The sequence below is a fragment of the Monodelphis domestica genome, chromosome 1 (assembly GCF_027887165.1).
Source record: "Monodelphis domestica isolate mMonDom1 chromosome 1, mMonDom1.pri, whole genome shotgun sequence".
Lineage (NCBI taxonomy): Eukaryota > Metazoa > Chordata > Mammalia > Didelphimorphia > Didelphidae > Monodelphis > Monodelphis domestica.
The window spans coordinates 197,923,871-197,944,299 of record NC_077227.1 but is presented as its reverse complement, the minus strand read 5'-3'; the positions used below and the strand labels follow the sequence as shown (position 1 = coordinate 197,944,299).

Genomic DNA, 20,429 nt, shown 5'->3' with positions numbered 1-20,429 from the left:
TGGCCATTGAAATGAAAGAGGACTGACTAAGTTTGTTTTCTTAACTTGCTTGAGTGAAAACCTTCCTTTTTGGCCAGCTGAGCAGAGGATTTAGGGTACTTTTACAGTTGATCAAAAGCATGTGGTCCATCTCTAAGAAGAGCAATAACACTTCCCTCATTTAGCAGCAGCTGCAAAAGCATGTCTGGGGATTCAGTAAATGGCAGCAGTGTTACTCAAAGAGAAACAGAAAAGTGGTGGGGTAGGTCAGGAGGCTGGTAAAGAAGACAAAATTTCAACAGGTGATAGCTATAGGCAGACAAGTAGGATGGAACTCTTTTGAAATGAGGGAGTTATGGCAGAATGCTCCAGCAGATGAAAGAAAAAAGTGTCATGACAAAGAGCAAAGACATATCTGTGGGAGGCGTAATGGACCAGCAGCAGCAAGGAGGCCTTTGGGACTACAAAAAGACAATCATGACCATAGGAATATGGTACAGCTAGTTGCTGGGATGCATATCTGCAAAGCTTACCTGACTGTAATATGAAACAAACGTCAGTGAAGCAACTCTTTCTCATCTTCATCTCTGAGCCTGAGATTTCTAGGATTTTATTCCCTTTCATGATCAGTAGTAGATAAGTTTCTTTCAAAGCTGAGAATTGGAGAATACACCAAGAATACATCGTGGTGGAAGAGTGAATAAATAGAAGGAATCCGTGTCTTTCTTGGAATCAGGAAAACCTGAGTTTGAATCTAGCCATAGGCACTTAGTAGCTGTGTTGTCCTAGGCAAGGCATTTTCTTAAACTTCTAATCCCATTGATTAGCACAGTGTCCAGCATGTAATAAGTGTTTCATAAATATGCTCTCTCTCTCTCTCTCTCTCTCTCTCTCTCTCTCTCTCTCTCTCTCTCTCTCTCTCTCTCTCTCTCTCTCTCTCTCTCTCTCTCTCTCTCTCTCTCTCTCTCTCTCCCCTCTTTCCCTATCATTCCTTTCTATTATCTCTTTTCTTCTATAACTACTTTCTATTTCTTTCTATATCTAGCATCTGTTTCCTTTCCTATATGTATTCTATTTCCTGGTCTATCATCTACCTCCTGTCTGCCTGCCATCTACCTACCTATCTATCTATCTATCTATCTATCTATCTATCTATCTATCTATCTATCTATCTATCTATCTATCTATCTATCTATCGCCATTGACAGGCTAGGATAACCTAGGATAGCACTGGCAAGTGTTTTTGAGATCCTGTGCTCAAACTGCAATTTTAAGTTGCCTCTGAGCACCCCCTAAGCCCCTGCATTATCCCAGATACTCATGGTTTTGCCAACACAGACCTAGAATCACCTACATGACATGATGAGGCATCAGAATTGTCCTATAACAAAAACATTAATCCTTATAGGAAATGAATACAAAAATAAAAAAAAATACTAATAGGGTGTTTTTCAGTCTGATCCTCTTTTGCCTCTTATGCTTCTAAGATAAGTTGAAGAGAAAGGGAGGACAACGAAGAAGCTCATGCTTCTGACCAGAAATGGTACTGTTTTGGCAAAAAACTTAATGTGAACTTAATTTCCCTTAGTTTGTAATTTAGTCATAAAATGAGAGAAAATGGGCTTTTAGATAAATGCCCTAAATGATAGTTTGGAAAAACAGAATGACGAAGTTACCTTCACATCTATATAAAAAGTATGTTCATAATCTTTAAATACCAATAGATCCAAAACAAACAAAATCCCATGCGACAAAAAAAACCAGCAATCTTTCTTTTGCTGCCTCAGCCCACCTACGTAGCCATCATACATAGCCTCCCCATTAATCATTTTATGGTACTTAAACTCCCTGAACTCTCTTCAGAAATAGATCCTTGAGAATTAAAGATATCCAGGTAGGTAAATTACTATACCATACTGTTATAATTCTGCAAAAAAAAAAAACAACAGAACTACTTTACTTTTTTTTAATATAAAGGATTTATATAATATTCAATTTAACATAAATTTCATTACTAGCCTTCTTTCCTGAATACCTAATTCTCCATTTTTTTCCAATTTTAATCTTACTTTCTTTTTCCTTCACTGAATTAACCTATGTGGTAAGTTTCCATTTATCTCTGGACTCTTGTAAATATTATTTTTAAATTACTCTCAATTTTTTCTGAGAGTTGGTAGTGATGGTGAGGAAAATATACAGGGAAGATAAGGTCTTGGAGTTAAAATTCTAGGAAAACCCTGAAGCCAAACGGTCTATGATAAGTGGCTGCCACGTACAGAATAATGAGTATAAAGCAATGTTCTTCTTTTTCTATTCTGATAATGAAGAGCCGAAGATCTCCCAAAGCAGAAGATGGGTGACAGCATCAGATTCCACTTACATGGGGTTATAAAGGAAAGAGAAGGTACAATCAATTTAGAAGTTATCCTGAGAGAATTTCTCTCAGCTGGCTTAAATAGTGTGTGAAGGCTGTTCAATCTGTGGCAAGGATAATGAAGGTGTAAAAGGAAGATATTGTATTTTTATTTCTATTCACATTATGCCTAAGAATTCCTAATCCTTTTTTGGGGTGGGGTGGGGTGGAGTACCCCCATAAATCAACTAGAAAACTTTGACCTCATCAGGGGAGAGAGGTATATCCAGAAGTGTGCTGGTGAATGTTCAACCACCAGATCTCCAGAGGGTTTGGGGAGGATGTATTTATGACACACTTTTGAGATTAAATGGCTTTATTTGAATTTTCTCCATCACTTTCTTAAGTTCAGATGATCCACAAAACAATGTATAGTATTTACCAATTTCTGAATTGAAGTTATTCAGGGTGAAACATTTAACAATCAGCTCTCATGAATGAGCAGATCCTGATATAGCAGATCTAGAAATCTGAAAAGATTAAACTGATGAAATGTGCTCTGGCAGAGAGATACTGTGTTTCTTAACAGCAATACACTAACTTTTTCACCCTAGAACTATCTGCTAACACTTAGGACCAGAGAAATTTGAAAAAAATTCACATACTTTTTCCCCCACCCCTGAACGGAATAGAAAATAATGTGTAGAAGCAAATAGAACTCTATATAGTTCTGACAGTTCAAATGATACATAAGTACACAGGCTGACAAGGGCTGGTTTGTCACTGTAGTTCATTTCGCTCAACTCTGCATGGTACTAGAGGACAATGAAATTCAAAGCACTTAGAATTTCCCCAAAAAGTGAGCTCAGATTCTTTTAAAAGCATTTCTATGAGAAAACGGATCATTTACATGCCAAAAGCACTTTTAATGTGACATATTTAGCACATGTATTATTTAGAAGGAAAGCTGCTTGAACTTGGTGAATTTTAAAGTCTATAAAATGGCACCCCGCTGAGCAGAAAGGGAGCTATTCCCCGTTATGTGATTATTTTGAATAATAGACTTGTACATAACTTTTTACGAAATTAAAGGTATGACATTTGCTTCAGTTTCGCCCCATAAATTGCACTTTAGAACATAAAGAATGGGCTGATGTATGAATTTGTTGTTCCTTCAAGCAATTTAACTGATTTTTAAAGAACAGTTTTTATGTTTCAACTATTGAGTAACACATCAAACAGTTATCTTAGTAGACTTAATGAGGACCCATGGATCACTTAACTCTTCCACGAAATAGTCAGAGACCTTTCAAATGAGAAAGGCAGACGTCACCGATTTCTTTTATGGTCACAGTTCCATTTGAACCCAGACCTAAACCAGAACTGACAAATACTTCTCTTTTTTGGATGAAATATTTTGGTCTAGTGTCTTCTTTTGTGGAGAAGACTCCTTGCAGGAAGACCTCTTCCACTATGATTATTAGCAAGTGTCCTGCAATTTGTAGTTAGTTTCCTCTTGCAGCAAGAATTTGTGAATTTCTCAGTCAGAGAGATGGGGCTTCCTAGGCTGCCTCAATATCTGCTAATACAACCTCTCTGACAATTACTTTGTAGGTAATGAGTCTCCTAGAATGCAATTCTTATCTAAATGGAACCAGAAGAGACACTCTTGACAAAAAAAGCTAACAACTGCCATAGGAAGAAGTGATAGGGTCTTGAATGAAAATCAAAGCAAACTAGTCTTCACTTTTTTTTCTCTGTGAAATTTTCTCTATTGAAGTGAAAGTATCTTCTTTCACTACATGATGAACATAGAAATACATATTGTATGATAACACATGTACAGTCTATATCATATTACCTGCCATGTTGGACACAGGATGTGTGGGAAGGAGAGAAAGAACACAGAGCACAAAATGCCAGAAAATGATTATTAAAAATTGTATCAACATATAAAAAATTTATAAGAATAAAAATACTTTGGACCAAAAGAGCTAAATGAAATCTCTTCAGAGGAAAATAAGATTGTGAAAGTCAGCCTCTCATTTTTTAGCTCTAAATTACAAGAAAAACAAACAGAACAATAAATGTTTTATAAATTCAATGAATGTTTTATAAATTAATTATAAATTTATAAATTCACAACAAATTCAACTTGTTTTTAATTGAGAAATATTATCAAAACAAAAAACCCCAAGTTTTTAGCCTCTAAAAAAATCTGTTGAAAAAGTTCTTTGCAGACTGTCCTTTTCCATGTTAAATTGATGCTGACTGAAATGAAACATCCAGATTACAAACATAATTAATGCTTATCTTTACATGCACATAATAACCATTAGAGGTGATGTGGGGTATAGGATGGAGAGATAACCTTAGCTGCATGACTATGAGCAGGTAACTTAACCTTTCAATCAAGTGTGAGGCTAAAATTATAAATGAGGGAGCTAGTGGAAGAAATTTCCACCTTTAGAACTCTATGTGATGAAATCACAGTTCCTGTTTCCCTTCTCCTTCACCCCTCCCAACCCCAGAAAGACAACTCATATTTCTATTTTGCTTTAAAGTTCACAAAGTGCTTTCCTCTGAACAACTCTGGGAAGTAGAAAGCAGGGATGCCATTTTCCCCTTTTCATAGGTAAGGAGACAAAATAAAAGTTAGAAAGGATCAGCCCATGGTCATACAGCTTGTAAGAACTGGAGCCAGAATTTAAACTCTGCTTCCCTAATTCTGAGACCAATGCTCTTTCTTTTACATGATGCTGCCTCTCACAGGCTTGTTTTCTGCAGTTTGGACCCTTAGAACAGCATGCAAGTTTTTTGCTGGCCTAAAAGAAATAATATTGAAGCTAAGATCCTGGAAAATGCCACATGACATCTTCTGGTCTCTCTATATGTGTGCTTACAAAGCTGGACCCACAGACATAAGTTCAACCTGTGCTTGCTTAAAAAACTGAATATATTTTGTAGTTGCTTAATAGAATAGCGCTTTTCATGCAGCTGAATGTAAAGGGGTTTTACCATTTCCATTTTTAAACCCCTTCCCTACCCCAGTTCCATCCCTCCCACCCCCAACCCCCACCCAAGAGATTTCAAATGACAGTGTTTAAATTTGCTTCAGGCTTGAAATTTGGCATTCAGGAAATTGGCTCAGAAATCCTTCTTCAGTCATTTTCTCTAGGTTTCCAGAAAGACTCTCTAGCCTCTTTTAAAGTCATCGAGATTCAATTCAAAAGCAAGAGTACTTTGGCAGCCTCCTATATTGCTTTGTGTTCTTGCAGCTCTAAAAAAGGGGTTTGTTTTTCCTTGAAGGAAATGTTACTTTTGCTTAATACACAACATGGAGGTTTTGTTTTGACTTCCCAAATTAAAATATCCAACTTTTGGTTGTTTGAGAATTGGCACCAATAAATCCACAGTATTTTTTTTAAACGTTTGAGGACTCATTTCCATTCTGCCATTGTCATGGGGTTTTTTGAAGAGCTGGATGAAGCTGAATGTGGATGGATAGTTGGTCCAAAATGTATAATTATGATCATCTGAGCCAATAGCTTAATTATGTATATTTATCAGCTATGTAGTCCTTTGGGTCTCAATGAATACTCTTGATTCCTCTTTGTAGTTCCTTTGAAACAATTTTTCCTTCATCAGGGTAAAAGAATAAGCTAAAATACTTCAGAAGAAAATCAGATTATGAAAGAAGTCAGATCTGGAACTTCCTGCCCCAAGATTTCCTTGGCTCAGCCTCTTTTTTTAGCCCATTTAAACATACGTTCACATATAAGCTATGGTAATGGTGAATGCCAGGAAAACTAGAATATGAGACTCCATTCTTGAGCTCACATCCTCATGCCTCATCATCCTTTCATCCTTTTGATTAGTGTGCCTCAAAATGATTTTAAAAATAAATTGTATTATTATTATTATCATAATAATAATTATTAGCATTTAAAACCAGTGTTATATATTACAACCTGGGTCACAGTGCCTTCCACGAAGGGTTTGGATGTCTAGAATGTCCTTCTGAAGAACGCTTTCCTGGCTGGATTGATACTAAATTCTGCTGTCAATTTTCCCCTCCCTCATGGCTCCTCCACTCCTCCCCCCAGTGATTATTAAGACTTCTCATTTTTTAACCAAAATTTTAACATTGTTTTGAAGTCTGGTTCATTTCACACCTTTTCCATGCTATTTTTAATGTAAGTAAGCAGGATTCCCTAATCTTCATACCTTGCTGCAAATCCAACAGTTCCTAATATACACATGTTTGTGTTGGTGAAGAAGAAGGTTGCTTTTAGCAGGCATGAGGCAGGGTTTTAATTTGTAGCTGATAATTTGCTACTGGAAGCTTACCCTGATTAGTCTTCTTACTGCACCAACAGTTTCTGAGGTGGTGTGAATTACCTGCTGTGTATGTTTTTACCACTCACTCAGGGATGAAAATGAGTTACAACCTAGCCCTCAATTAAAGCTCGGAATAAGACAACCTCAAACTTCTTTTTTATGTCCTCACTTCTAAAGAATAGAATTAGTTGCTTCTGATATTATTGGAATTGTAATTCACACCCTTGGAAATCCTGCAAGGGATCTTTCAGCCCCACTCAAACAAGCACATTTCAGCTGTTACCCAATTACGCTGCCTCTGCTCCAAGTCAAATCATCATCTAACAGCTGAGAATTGAAACAGACTCCATTTGTGAAAATGAATGGTGTGTTTATCTGGTAATGCTGAATGTTTTTAAGTGTTAGCTCTCCTCCTCCCAAAGAAATTAATATGGTATTATTTCTTGTTCTGTTAATTGCAAAGTTGCAGACATCCAAGTTGAGGGTTTCTGTTGCATTTAATGATATTATATTGGGTGAGTGTTTTGGATATTATGGGAAGTTTCTTAAAGGATCCAGAGGATGAGAGGGAAAAATATCAAGGAATATATTGCTTTCTTAACTAAATATTTCAGGTGTATGTTTTAGGCCCTAGGTGAAAATCTCAGATACTTCTGGCTATAAGTCAATGGAAACAAACAAGACTTTTGCTTTTTGTTTTTTTTTTTCCTAGAAATCTCATAAATAACTAAAGGTACCTAGTGTGTTTTTTTTTTCCAAAATGTTTATAAGCATTTATTGAATGCAGTGTATCTGTTGATACTATATTGGGAGGCAGGGTAAGGAGTGAGAGTGCAGGAGCAGGATAAAACAGTTTATTCTTTATCTTAAAAAAAGTAAGATTCTTACTTTAAAAACACTTTAAAAGTTTATGATTTCATGAGTGAGGGCATTCCCTCTACTCACCTGAATTGAGTAACCCTCCCTTAAGAGGAGCTGTAATAAAAAAAAAATTGTTGCCATGAAGCCAAACTGGTGATGAACCTCTCTGACCCTAAGCTTGTCCTCAGAAAATACACAGTCCATCACAGGGCGAAACCTCCCCAGTTGTGTAGGACCTTCCAGAGCTTGGGTACCCCAGGCAGGGTGTTTGAGATCCTGGGAGTTTGTGTCACAATGAGGAATCAGAGTGGCAATGAGGCAGCATTTCCAATTGGGAAGAGTGTTGGTCTTACAGACAGAGACTAGGGTTCAAATGCTACCTCAGACACTTACTAGCTATGTGACCTAGGCACAAATGCCTTCACTTCACTCTTGCTCCATATATGTGTATATACACATATATTCTATTTACAGATATACTTTAGAGGCTAATTGACTATAAACTTAAATGACTTTTGTAAAATAAACAAAAACATCATTAGGATCATATATTTTCTGTGTCAATTATATGACCATAAAGACACTGTCTATTAAAGAAAGTCATCCATTAAAACTTGCCAATTCTTCTTTTATGATTTTTTTTGAGAAAATTATTAATGCTTGCATTCTAAGTCCAAATGGGAAAGAGTGACTTGGACTTTGCATTGGGCATCAAACACTTGTATTCCTTCAGAAACAAGAAACAGATCAGCTAAGTGGACTGGTGGTTAAAGTGCCAGGATTGAAGTCAGAAAGACACAAGTTCAAATGTGACCTCAGACTAGCTGTATAATCTTAAGCAAGTCACTTAACCTCTATTTCCTCAGTTTCCTCAACTATAAAAAAGGAAGAATAATACCTGCCTCCTAGGATTGTTGTGAGGATCAAATGAGAGAATATTTATAAGTTTTTTTGTAGCACAGTACCTGGCATGTAGTAGGTGATGTATAAATTACATATATGTTATAGAATATTATATGTTATAATATTCTATAACACATATTTATATATAAATATAAATTTTATCATATTATTAAATTATTATCAAACAGAGAATGAATGATAAGCCTGGGGACAAAAATGGTTTCATGTCATTATTGCTGGGTCCATGATGATATAGTGTATTGCTTTTTCCCTCTCTACCCATTCAACTAAGAGGGCCATTTATGCCACTCCCCTAAATGCAGTCTGTGGCATAGAAATTTCTAGTAATGCCTCTGTATTCATATACTTTTATCTTAAAGATTTTAATTGAGATGAGAAAGTAGGCTGCTGCATTAGTAGCTGCTAAGGTTTTCTTACTTTGCATTCTTTACTGTATGTTATTATTAAAATTCTCATGCCAAACAAAAATGAGCATAGATGAGAAGCTGAATAATGTCCCAAAGCTGACTAAATAAAAGTCTGGTATAGGTGTGAGAAGAAAATGACATTTGACATTAAATGACATTGACCAATTGTTTCTAGCATATGTGTGTCTTTCCTCATGAATATTTGAAAATATAAAAGTTAAAAGCTAAAACTTCACAAGAACTTTATGATAAAATAACCTTGCATCCATTGAAAATGGATGATTAGCTGTTTATTAATTTCATTATGAAAGTGGAAGGGGTGGGGTTCTGGGAATCTTCAAGTGAATTTATATTGAGGAATTCTTTTCAGGAACTCAGATATGAGAAAAAGCCATACTCTATCTCTGGTACTCATTTACTCTAGTCACATAGAGTAGAAAAATTCTATGCTTCACATATGCTACACTGTCATTTCTTTAAGCAAAAATTGCCCTGGGATTTGCTTTGAGTTGCTATCACTATATATGTGTATGTATGTGTGTGTGTGTGTGTGTGTGTGTGTGTGTGTGTGTGTGTGTGTGTCTAACATTATCTTAGACATCTAGGAGGAGCGGATGTCTTTATTGGCCTAACAGTAAAATTAAAAAAAAAATATGAACCACCAAACAGTAATAGAATGAAATAGAACCAAAGAATGAGAGATGTTTTATCATCTGTGCATTGGATAGAAATTAAGAATAAATCAGAGGATTTGTTGAAGTCAATCCATATGGCCTTTTGTTGGTCAGGTAGGCTCACTACCTTTGTCTTTGGCCTCAGCAGCAACTAGTAATTGACGTTATTTTATTCTCAGCAGAAGTGAGAATATTCCAAAGTTAGTTCTTGGCCAAATTTGTTTTTTCCTCAGAGCGATTTTTCTGCTTATTGTTTTTTTTACATTAAAAAGACTATAATGTTAGAACAACCAGTTTTGATATATCTAGAGCATGAGTTATGTCATAGTGTTAATAGAGAATGAAGTGATTTGTGTGGTCACTTGATGAATGGGGGTACTGGGAAAGGGAGATTAGGACCTGAAAATGTATGAGTGTGGGAATCCCACAGGTGGAAATTCTTTCTACAGATGAAGACTGACTTAAATTAAGAGAGTTGGTTGGAATACTAAAGACTAAATATTTGGTGACTGATTGAAGTGATTTGCCAAGGGTTAAATGGCCAAAATCTGTCAGAGGGGAGACTTGAAACCAGGTCTTTCTGACTCCAAAGCTGTCCCTCATTCTACTAAACCACATTGTCTCTCTTATATTTTCAAAAAATTGGAAATTTATATATGATCTACAAGTTGATGTGTGTAAATTATTTCAGTAGGGTGTTATCTGACTTGTAGCAGCAAGAGTTTTTTTGGAACAAGTTGATATTAAACTAAGACTTTCCCTAGGCTATGAATGGTACCAGTTTCAAATTGTGCTCACAAGTGGAAGCTATCTCCAGGTATTGTGATTTGCACCTTTTGAAGGCTGAGGAATTCTAAGTTCATATTAGACTAAGCCTGACCTCTATATTTATTGGATAATCCAATCCAATCAAATAGGAACTTTTCGTAATTCTGAGCAGACACAGTTTTTTTTAAACCCTTAACCTTCCACTTGGAATCAATACTGTGTATTGGCTCCAAGGCATAAGAATGGTAAGGGCTAGGCAATGGGGGTTAAGTGATTTGCCCAGGGTCATACAGCTGGGAAGTGTCTGAAGCTAGATTTGAACCCAGGACCTCCCATATCTTGGCCTGGCTCTCAATCCCCAGAGCCACTCACGTGTCCCTCAGGTACAGTTTTAATAGAATATTCTCTATACCCCCCTGGGGGGGGGGGGAGGCACACATTAATTTTTAACAGCATTATAATGTGCAATTAATTTATGAGATGATCTATGAAATAGAGAGAATAGAAAATATGAAATACATCCTGTCCCATAGGACTATTTCTCTTATAGCCATCTGGGTCACTTCAAGTAGAAGAATTCTATTCTGCAGATTCCATTTTTGTTTTTCTCACAAATCAGCCCAAAATCCCAATTATTCTATGTAATGTAAAACTTGGTAGTGACTTGCCAATAGTTGAAGTTTTAAAGCCATTAATAAATACTTTCAAGTTTCTTTGAGCAAAATATGGAAATTTGAATGATTTTGGATTCACATAGAAAGGAAAAGCATTTTGCTTGGCTTTCAAGTAATTTATTATACTTAGTATGTGATAGCATATATTATCATAAAGTGAGATGGTATTGGAAGATGAAAAAAAAAGCTAAAAATGGCACCTTGAAAAGTTACTCTATTTTTGGAAAAAAAATTGACTTGGGAGACGAAACTAAACTTCATTACCTTAATAGTTTTCCACTGTTGGCCTCATTTTCAAAAAGTGCAATGAAGAGTCAGCAGAGAGAGTGCCAAATGGGGAATTCTAATGTGAACTTTGTTTAATTTTGAAATGAAAATTCGTAATGCCGAAGGTAATTTTTGAGGTTTCTTCTAAAAATTATGAGCATTAACCAAACTTATCTCCTTGATTTTTTTCTAAGATTAAAAGGCTAAAGCACTAGTCTCAAGAGTCAGGAAGACTTGGTTGGGTTCGTCCTGGACACATACTGGCTATGTGACTCTTGGGGCAAATCACTTGACATTCCAGGCTCTAGGCAGCCCTTTAAGTTTCTAACTTACCCCAAAAGGTATAAATCTACATTCATCAAAGGTGTTTTCTCAAAAAAGAGAAAACTGAAGTTTTCTCATTTCATGAAAGTACAAGTTCATTGTATATGATAATGTATACTTTGAACCCCTCAACAGACCTTTATTTTATTATAATCATAGGTATCATCGATACCATATCATCACTTACAGAATGCTATGAAGTTGTATACGATAGCCTCTCCTTGTATGGGATAGACTGTACTTTGTATGGAATAGCCTCTCTTTGTATTTCATTATCATTATAGCTATCATAGATCACATCATCTCAAGCTGGACAGAATGTTATGAAGTTGACAGATCACTTTTCTCACATCTCTGTGAGGTCAGAAATAAAAGTTTTATTATTTTCATGTTTTCAGATAAAGAAACTGAGGTTCAGGAAGTAAAAGAATTTGACTAGAAACACATAGCAAGTAGGAATCAAAGCAAAGATAAAAACAAGACCAATACTCTTTCCATTAAATGGAGTAATGCAATAAACAAATAATTAGTGATTTCTTTTCTCACCACACCCTTGCATCCACCAAAAAAAAAATACTCCTAAAATATGCTGACAAAAATGAATGAAATTACATACATTGATCAGTTAGTTGTATGAGGTAAGACCTTTAAAATTCAACAAACAAAAACAAAATACTTCATGTGAATCAGCCCATCAATAATTAATGAACAAGCATTTATTAGGTACCTACTATATGCTGGACAAAGTGCCAGGTTTGGGAGTACAAAATGAAAAGTGAAACAAGTCCTTCTCTTAAGGAGCTTACATTTTTATGGACAAGACAAAATGCCCAAATATAAGTAATAAACAGAAGTAAATACAGAATAGTTAAGGAAGGGAGGCACTAACAGTTGAGGGAATCAGGAAAGGCAGGGTTTGATACTGAGCATGTGAAGACTGAATGTTAGTAGCAGTTGGATGCTCTATATTGTTAAATGTGTTAGTTGTATAAAGTCATGTTAACCAAAATTCTAATCTCTCTTTATTCCTGCAGTTTGTTAAATACACAATTCTCATTTTAGGCAAGGCTCAATCATTAAGAGCAACTTTTTGTTTGTTTCTGATATAAAGATCTTTCCATAAAAAGATTCCTACCAAAAATATGGAAGTTGCAATATATTGGAGAAATCACTAGATGATAAAGAGAGAGCATAGAGTTAGGAATTCTCTCAACCACTCACTGTTTCAATATATTGTCCCAAGTGGGAAAATATATATCCTATCTTTTTCCCAAACCTGACAATTGCCTAGATAGTAGTCAGTCATATCTGTAACTATTTTCTGGGTTTAATGTTAATAAAATGGCAGAATCATAAAAAAGTAGGGGGGTAATATGACCCTCAGCCCTCTCAGGTCTCAGAGAAAAGAATTAGGCTGAATATGTCTCCAATTTTGAGGCTTGGTCAAACATAGCTTTCATTATTCCCTAAAGGTCAAAACCCTGGGATTTGTTACAAACTGAAGGAAAAAAGGGAATTTAAAAAGATTAGAATACTATACATAAATCCTATGTGCGTCCTGAAGGGCATTTTGGGGACTTCTCAATCAGTCTTGTGGTGAATTTTCACTACTGAGAGAATGAATGGGAATCCACAAAGCTCTGGAAAGCAATGCTAATATGTGAGTGAATAATGGTAAATATTCCTCAAGCACTTATGAGGTGAGGGAAAGCTAATTGCTTTGCCAGTATTAATGAATGGAGGATCTTGTTTTCAATCAAAGGAGAAGGGATGAGGAGAGTTGAGGAAAATGAAGAAAGCAGAGTCCTGAATAATGCCACTTAAAAAAAAGATAGCACATTGTTCCAAAGAAAAATAGTCTTGTTTTGGCAGGTGAACTTTGGATGGTAATTTCTAGTTTAGAATCTGTACTAAGAAAATTCTATTGCTAAGGCAGGTACTATTCTAGTCTGAGTGAATTCTGAGACAAAGCTTTTGACTGGATATGTGGATATGACTGGATAGATAGAAATAGTGTGCTGAGACATAGAAACACATGTACTTAGGCAGAGAAAAAGAGATGGGGGGAGAGAGAGAGACAGAGAGAGAGAGAGAGAGAGAGAGAGAGTCAGAGACAGAGACAGAGAGAGAAACAGAGACAGAGACAGAGAGACAGAGAGAGAGACAGAGAGAGACAGAGAGACAGAGAGAGACAGAGACAGAGAGACAGAGAGAGAAACAGAGACAGAGAGAGGAAGAGAGGGAGGGAGGAAGAGACAGAGACAGAGACATACAGAAAGACAGACAAACAGAAAGAAGAGACCCAGAGAGACAGGTACAAAAAATACACCTGCTTTCTACTGCCACATGCTCCTCCAAATAATTGTAATTTAATGTTCTATTCAGAAGAACATATTTATACCAGAGCAGCTCAATATTAATCTAAGAATCAGAAAAATAACTTGTCACTTATTTAACCCCAGCAGGATGGGAGGTTAGATTCACTACTGAAAGCCTGTTACAAATAGCTGGGACATTCTAAGGTCACCAAATGACGGCTGTCATTTTTGTATTCAGCCCAATGATGAAAGAGCTTTTCAATGTTTGGACATTCAATCTATGTAGTGCCACGACCTGGACATACCCTTTTACTAAACACTGGCCCACTAAATCCTCCTGGAATGTTGTTTACCTCTAGATAAATCAAACCTGACAATGTAGGTTAACTTCCCTGATTCATTTTTCAGCCGCAAATGATTAATAATTTTTTACAGAACGAAAGCTACAGACTTCTTATTACACGGTGGACTACAGGGAGTGATATAATTCTTGGATGTCATGTGAAATGTGAAGCCATTTTTCTTGGACTGATGTCCCCAGTTCTCTACTAAACACAGTAGCTCCCTTGCTTCTTCCAGAAGATCATCCAGCAATGAATGACCTTATCAATTACAGTAAGTCAGCATCTTTTCCCCCCAGAGTTTGAGCAAGCTGTTCTCTGCAATTTGTACCAGTTGGCCCAGGACTAAATCCCGAATCCATTTCCAAGCCTAAGCATGTCACATACTGTAGTGGTGAAAGACGTATTGCTGTGGTAAGCAGAGCCATGGGGTCTGTGAGAAAAGGAGAGTTTTGCTGGCTGACCAGCAGCCTCATAGAATGGAAAGGAGCCAAAGTACAGAGAAGAAATGACAATGAAGGGAGTCAGGATGAGAGAAAACAACCCAACCAACAATTCTTCCTTTAGGTCTCTGAATTGTGTGCCCTGCAAAGAATAAGTGGCAAGGGCAGATGCTACCTTTAAATGAATCCATTCTTGTTGTTTTTGGCAAGTAGTCCCTCCTCTTCTCATGACCCTGGCATGTAGCTCTGTGATACATTGGGAGTTCAATGATATATCCACAAGTTCTTGGCCACAGGGTCCTTGAAAAGTCATATAGTAACTTTGGATTTTGTTTTTGCTAGAGTTTCACTGGTAGCAAGAATGGTTTGGAAAAGCTGGGGAAAAAAGGACCAAAGTCTTGAAAAGGAATGGTGAATAACTTCTTCCCTGTATCTGGAATGACCTTCCTCTTAAACTTTGTCTCTTCGAAGTCCTCTTTCTACTCAGGACTAACCTCAAGTGTCACATCCTTTAAGAATCTATTTCACACACATGTATTCTTCCCCACCTCCAGTGCTGGCAATTAGGTGGCTTAGTGGGTAGAGTACTAGATTCAGTGATGGGAAGATGTGAGTTCAAATCTAGATTCAGACACTTACTTAAGTGACCCTGGACTAGTCAATGTCTCACAGTCGCAATTTCTCCACCTGTAATAAGGGTAATGTGGGAAAATAATAGCACCCACCTCACAGGAGCCTTATGAGTATAAAAATGAGTTAACACATATGAAGCACTTTGCAAACATAAGTGCAATAAAAATTCTAGTAATTTAGCAATGTTTTCTATTTATTTCATATTACACATAACATAAGACATGTAGAACACATAGGGCATAGATACATAGGCATATATGTCTTCATATACATACACAAATATGTGCATTGTATTCAAAGCATAGAAAGCCAACTTTGGAGCCAGGAAGACAAGTTCAAGTCTTATCTCTGACACATAATATCAGGAAAATCCTGAGTGAGTTATAACTCTTGAGTGCCTTATTTAGACATTATGTTGCTGAAAAACCCCTATGCCGAACAAATCACAAGTCTAGTCCCTACAAATATGTCTCATTTACTAAGCTGCCTCCGCACAAGGACCCTGAGACAAAATAGGTGCTTGACATTGGGGAGGGGGTGGTACAAATATAAAGAATAAAACAGTTCTTCCTCACAAGGAGCTTATATTCTAATGGGAATGCCCATATTCTACCATGGAAGACATAAGTTTAAGCCTTGGTACTCTCCTGGGGAGAAGGTGAGCTCATTGTATTGCCTGGGGTGGAGCAACTGCTTTAATCAGCTTCCTGTAGCCAGACAAATGTAAATTCACAGTATACTTTTAACTAACTGAAGCTTTCTTTGGGTATTCCTCAACTGGGAAGAGAATAAGCATTTATACAGTACCTATTATATGTCAGGTCCCATGCTAAGTACTTCTTTACTAATATTATTTCACTCAGGCAAACAGAGGCTAGGTGACTTGTCCAGAATTACACAGCTAGCAAATATCCAAGGTCAGATGTGAATTCGTGTTTTCTTTACTCCAAGCCTATTGCTTCATTCACTGTGCCACCTAGCTTTCTATATATTTAGAACTGAAAGGAACCTAAAGGTATAGATCTTTCCCATTTTAAAGATGAACAAACTAAGACCCCCAAAAGATAAAGGGACTTGCTCAATGTCTTGGAATAAAGAGGACCTGGATTAAGTTCATATCCTATCTCTGATATTTATTTTCAAGTTTCTGAACCTCATTTTCCCCATCTGCAAAATAAGGATGGCAATACTTGTAGGACTACTTCCATAATATTTGTCACCTAACCTCTCCATGCCTCAATTTCTCCTTCTGTAAAATGAGAACATTAAAAGCTATTATATCTCTTAAACAGAATTGCTAGATTCAAATGATATAATATGTGCATAAAGCTTTGAAGTTCAGTGGCTATAAAAATGAAGGACTCCTATTTTAAGAATGGCTGACCTGTTTGTGCTATCTTGACTTTGTCCGGCTCCCACTATTGAAAAAGAGTATGTTCAACTGGTGAATAATAGTGAGTATATACCATACTTTCAAGTACAATTTGACAGTGAGAGAACTCTTAGGAAGATCAACATATCCTATGTTTGAAACAGAAATGTACTCTATAGGTTCTTAACCCCCCAAAAGCTATAGTCAGTTCCCTAACTGAGAATTTCAATGAACTGACAATTATTTGCTGAGGGTCAAATACATGCTTATATTAGGACTTGAATTCCTGACTGAGACAATCCTAGACTTCCAAGCTAATACCATAATCATTTTTTAATGAAATTTTGAAAATTAGTTAAAAAATTAAAAAATGGACATAGCAATTATATGGGATGGCACATACAGCATTCTGTGCCAATAGCCTTCCACATCAATAATCAGAGAGAGTTCAAGGCTAAATATTAATAGTGGATGTTTTTAGGTTTTACATTTCTTTCTTAGTTTTGGTTCTACCAGGAATGAGCAGAAAAGAATGGGATAGAATAGAGAAATTGTCTCAAAAATAATATGAATTTAACAAATGCTGACCATATTGAACCAAAGATGGATAAATGGGGAGGGGGGAACTCAAGAAAATAATTCTGGAAACCATCAATCTTCATGCATCATGATATGAGAAAGAGTTGGCTTGGTTGGTTGGAATTTGGTTTGGAGCTTGGAGTTAGCTCTAATTTTATCTCTGTTGGCTTGCCTATCCTCATTCTACCCCCTTCTGAAGGCCACCATTTCATTCTTTCATAATGAAATTATGGTCTACTGTGTAGTTAAGGACTTGAGTAGATATGTGAGACATACATTAGGCAGGCATTGGACATAAGGCTGAAATGATTTCTCCTCAGCTGTTCTTTTCTACTGTGTAATTACATAATTAGGATGCAGACTATCCATCATAAAATTCTTTTTGTAAATCCATGGGAAAAGCTACTGAATATGGACAACAGATGATTTTTAGCCCTCAATATCACAGCTGGTTTACATTTTTCCCCCCCAGATCCTGTAAGTGGGAAGGCCACGTTACACAACCCTTTCATGCCAAATTTCCTTTTAAAAATTGAAACCAGTTTGGAGTTAGCCAAGAAAGAGACGATATTTAAGATTACTCAACTCCTACTTACCTGATGTTTTGAAATAAGCTATTCGTGTGTGTGTGTGTGTGTGTGTGTGTGTGTGTGTGTATGTGTATGTGTGTGTGTGTGTGTGTGTGTGTGTGTGTTTTAAGGGACCTGTTCCTCCCTTTTGAAGTCATTCATTGTCTTTAATCCCTGGGGCTGCTGATGCCTCTTTTCCATTTCTTTCTCCTTCCCTGTTTCTCATCTCCCCAGTGCTTAGTTATATAACTCTCTTCTTTCTCTTTCTATTCATAGTCTTCTCACCTTTCTGACCTTTCCCACAATCTCCAGCCTACAAGTAACCTCCATCTTGCCTAAATGACTAGCCCTCTAAATTCTTTGAGAATCTGGTTTGACAGAATCTTAGAATTTATGTTGTCTTCAATGCCCAAAGCCCCCACCCGAACGCCATCCCTTAAGCCCCTGCAATAATATAAGGCCTCTGTATATCCACAGTATATCTAAAGATAGTTCTGTTCAACAGTTTTTGCAATATACTATTATTGGCACAATTAATATTCAAGCAAAAAGGAATGCCTGGAGTTTAGTTTGTCAGTAGGACACTTTCTGTTTTTTGCCTGTCTAGGAGTCCCTCCACATTAGTCCTACTGAAAAGTTTCCCCTTGACACAAAGATGACTCTGGAGCATAGTACAGTAGGACAAATACTGGGTTTGTATATGTATAAATCCTGCCTCTATTATTTAATAATAACATTTAATTATTTAATAATAGCTAGCATTTAAATATGCTAAAGTTAAAATGGTTTCTGTGTCAGGCATTGCGCCAAGCACTTTATAAATATCTCATTTGAGCCTCACAAGAACCTTATAATGCTGTTGTCATCCTTAGTTTCAGTCTTGTCCAATTCTTTGTGACCCTCTTTGGAGTTTTCTTGGCAAAGTTACTGAAGTGGTTTGCCATTTCCTTCTCCAGCAGGCAAACAGGGCCAAGTGACTTGCCTAGGATCACACACCCGTGCATCACCTACCTGCTCCTAAAAAACTGTGAGGTTGGTGCTCTCATTATACTCATTTTACACATAAGAATAAGGGCAGATAGAAGTTAAGTGACTTGCCCAGGAAGTAGGAGACCAGAGTTGAATTCAGTGATTTCTAGTGATCACTGGGGGTCTCAGTTTACCAATCTGTAATTTAAGGAGATTGATCTAGATGACCTCTAAGGTCCCTTCTAGTTCTAAATCTATGATTTGCTTGAGGGTTATGTTGATACAACAGCTGTGATAGTTTCTATTGAAAAAGAGAAAATATGAGACACAATAATGGCTTATGTCTGCTGATCATGCCTGGCCTAGCTAAGAACAGAAGCAATGATTTCCAGTAGTTTGGCCACTAAGAAATGAATTATTCTGCCGTGGCTATTCAGATATTGTTTTTACCAAAACATGACCCAAAGCAAGACACACCAGAAAATATAAAATGGAAGCAAGGAAGATTCATGAAGAAAGCTAAGTTGGGAGTAAAGAGGTAGTAATTTTAGCTCTATTTCGGCTAATTTAATCACTGGGACAATTAAACTCTGATGTTAGCTTCTCATTGTTTAAGTGTCTTCATCTTTAAAATGAGGCATTATTGGGGAAGGGAGGAGTCAAGATTCATTAAAGGGAGATGTGAAACTAGAGGTGATCCTTAGATGCTGTATCAGTACATAGATATGGCCTTATTGTAGTATTGATGAGATTTCTGGATGCTGACCTAATTAGAGCAAAGTTAGTTTGATAGAGTGAGAGGAAAAAACATGAAGAAAAATTTAAACAGGAAAGATTTGGAATTGTGGTCCCTGGAACCTGGCCTGATTTCTATAAAGATTCTATTTGCCTCTTGTTTTGAGAGTATAAACCTCAGTGAAGTTCCATCTCAGTGGGCACAAGTCAGTATCTTGCTTCAGTACATGCCTTCCAGATGGAACAAAATAATTACCTTCAACAGGCTTAAAATAGAACACAAATTCAGATTCAATCCATTCTCTCAGCCCTAATGCTTACTCTAGATGACAATCTGAAACTAAATTTCCTTTTTTTGAGTGCATGAGAGAATTAAGGGACATAAGCATAAGGGAGAGGTGCTTAAAATATGGGAAGGAAAATATCTTAATCTTGCTTGTTCTCAATATTCATAGAATATATTAACGTCTAGCTGCCTACTCATAAAAAAATTCTCCCTTTGTGATAGTCATTGTAGTTGTCTGGAGTTAGGTTTGTAATTCTGGTTCTGAGTGAAAGTCTTACAATTAAAGTATTGTTTACATTTTGTTTTTATTTTAAAATTTAATAATGAATACATGTGCTAATTCATAGGATATGGCTCACAAGTTCACAGAATCATATTATCATAGAACTATAAAAAGGGTTTCACAGGCCATTGTGTCTAATCCGTATCTGATACCAAATCGATTCCATAATGTTTTTAAAGAGTAGCCATCCAGACCCTGCTCAAATTTTCCTTTCATATAAAAATCATTACTTTTTTTGAGGCAATTCTTTCACTTTTGGATAGCTTTACTTGCAAAGACATTTTTCCTTACCATTATCTGGAACCAAGTCCTCTGAAATTTTTACTTAG

At 36.5% G+C, this 20,429-nt stretch overlaps 1 long non-coding RNA gene across 1 annotated transcript in view; it reads left to right on the top strand.

Annotated features, from left to right (window-relative positions):
- Nucleotides 1-20,429, top strand: part of LOC103097894 (uncharacterized) — a 79,026-nt gene that overhangs the window by 37,086 nt on the left and 21,511 nt on the right. The window contains exon 2 of the long non-coding RNA XR_460879.2: nt 14,326-14,505. This is a non-coding gene — a long non-coding RNA (uncharacterized LOC103097894). The remainder of the gene's footprint in view (nt 1-14,325; nt 14,506-20,429) is intronic.